The sequence below is a fragment of the Mustela lutreola genome, chromosome 3 (genome assembly GCF_030435805.1).
Source record: "Mustela lutreola isolate mMusLut2 chromosome 3, mMusLut2.pri, whole genome shotgun sequence".
NCBI lineage: Eukaryota > Metazoa > Chordata > Mammalia > Carnivora > Mustelidae > Mustela > Mustela lutreola.
Window position 1 is genome coordinate 83,423,809 of NC_081292.1, and position 2,650 is coordinate 83,426,458.

Sequence of the window (2,650 nt, forward strand, 5' to 3'; positions counted from 1 at the left end):
TCTTTAAAAAAACACAAAAAACCAAAAAAAACCTGTAACTATTTGTGGAGATAATCCCACAATGGAATTTGGCAAATTATACAAGCATAGAACTGTCTAAAAGAAGAAGTATCACTGGGATAATTGCCAAGATTTCTTTTCATCTGATATTACAGAGCATGTTTCATTTTGGCGAAAATGTTGTTATTATTAAATAGATCAAGCCTCAGTCATCAAGTGTGTGTTTTTAGTTTTGAGAAAAATATTGATATAAATTCTAATGGAGAATTCAATATTAATTATAATGTATTATCTCTGTAATTGATTTACTATTTCTTTATCAGAATTTCAAATATTTAAGCAGAAAAAGATCAATTACAAGAAAATAAACATCCTCTGTACCACCATTTACATATTCAGTTGGAAATTTTACTTTCTGGCTTCTAGCTATACCTAAAATATTTTATGATGTTCTCAGTTTGGCCATCACTCCCCACCTAATTGATTTTAGTTCAGGTTTTGCATATGTGCATATAATATACATACATTCATACATGATCTTATACTTATGAATGTTTAATTTGTACATTTAAAATTTTATCTTAAAATATGCACATATCATGTTATGGGTATTGTGTACTCCTAAAATTCATACACTGAAGTCCTAACCCCTACAAACATCTGAATTTGAACACAGGGTCTTCCAAGAGCTACTAATATTAATATTAGGTCATTAGAATGAGTTTTAATATCTAATATGGCTGGTGTCCTTTTAAGGGAAATTAGGACACACTCAGAGAGACCATGTGAAAACACAGAAAATGGCCATCTACATACCAAGAAAAGGAGATGTCTGAAGAAATCAGTCCTGTTGGCACCTTGATCTTTGACTTCTACAATTGTGACAAAAAATTTCTGTTGTTTAAGCCACTCAGTCTGTGGTACATTGTTATGGCATCCCAAACTAGTATATATTTCATTTCTTTAAAATATATTTTTGTCATTTTTAAAATTTTATTTTAAATTTTTATTTTTATTTTTATTTTTTATAAATTGCCAGGTTTACACACTTCACAGCACTCACCATAGCACATACCCTCCACAATGCCCATAACCCCACCACCCTCTTTTGACCCCCCTCCCCCCAGCAACCCTCAGTTTGTTTTGTGAGATTGAGAGTCTCTTATGGTTTGTCTCCCTCCCAATCCCAACTTGTTTCATTTATTCTTTTCCTACACCCCAAACCCATGTTGTATCCCCACTTCCTCATAAAGGGGAGATCATATGATAGTTGTCTCTCTTCAATTGACTTATGATCATATGATAGTTGTCTCTATCCAATGGACTTATTTCACTAAGCATAATACCCTCTAGTTCCATCCATGTCATCGCAAAGGGCAAGATTTCATTTCTTTTGAAGGCTGCATAGTATTCCATTGTGTGTACACACACACACACACACACACACACACACACACACACACACACCACATCTTCTTTATACATTCATCTGTTGATGGACATCTAGATTTTTCCATAGTTTGGTTATTGTGGACATTGTTGCTACAAACATTTGGGTGCGTGTGCCCCTTCGGATCACTAAGTTTGTGTCTTTAGGGTAAATACCCAGTAGTGCAAATGCTGGGTCATAGGGTAGCTCTGTTTTCAACTGGATCTCTGGGTGGCTCAGTTGGTTAAGTCTCAGACTTGATCTCAGCTTTAAAAAATTATCTAAAGAAAACTAAAAACTGAAGAATCTGTAAGTGAGATGGAAAAATATTTAATAGTTATCATTGGCACAGTAGTAGCATTTATACAATAGTTCTGTTTAAATCACCAAAATTTGTGTATACATTTTAGGTATTTATGCACCATACATAAAGTTTTCTAAATGTATTGGATTTTTACTTTTACTAGTTAGTATCAATTTGTTTTATGGTTAAACATGATACAAAACTAAATAGACTTTCTGGCAATTTCCTGTCTGTATATACATTCCCAAATCCATTTATTTATTAATATATCTCCAGAAAGAACTGAATATGTTTAATCTTATGTAAATATATAGGTGAGATCAGATTATGTTGCAATGCAAACATACCAAACTGTTGATTTTGGAACATTTTTCCATCCAACATTTTACACAACTCTATGCCTCTAAAAGTTGAATATTAACAGGTGACTGTGGCCATTGCTGCTATGAACATTGGGGTACAGATGGCCCTTCTTTTCACTACATCTGTATCTTTGGGGTAAATACCCAGTAGTGCAATTGCAGGGTCATAGGGTAATTCTATTTTTAATTTCTTAAGGAATCTCCACACTGTTTTCCAAAGTGGCTGCACCAACTTACATTCCCACCAACAGTGTAAGAGGGTTCCTGTTTCTCCATATCCTCTCCAACACATGTTGTTTACTGTTTTTTTAATTTTGGCCATTCTAACTGGTGTAGGGTGGTATCTCAACATGGTTTTGAATTGAATCTCCCTGATGGCTAGTGATGATAAACATTTTTTTTCCTGTGTCTGGTAGCCATTTGTAAGTCTTCTTTGGAGAAGTGTCTGTTCATGTCTTCTGCCCATTTGTTGACATGATTATCTGTTCTGTGTGTTTTGAGTTTGAGGCGTTCTTTAGAGATCTTGGATATCAACCCTTTGTCTGTAGTGTCATT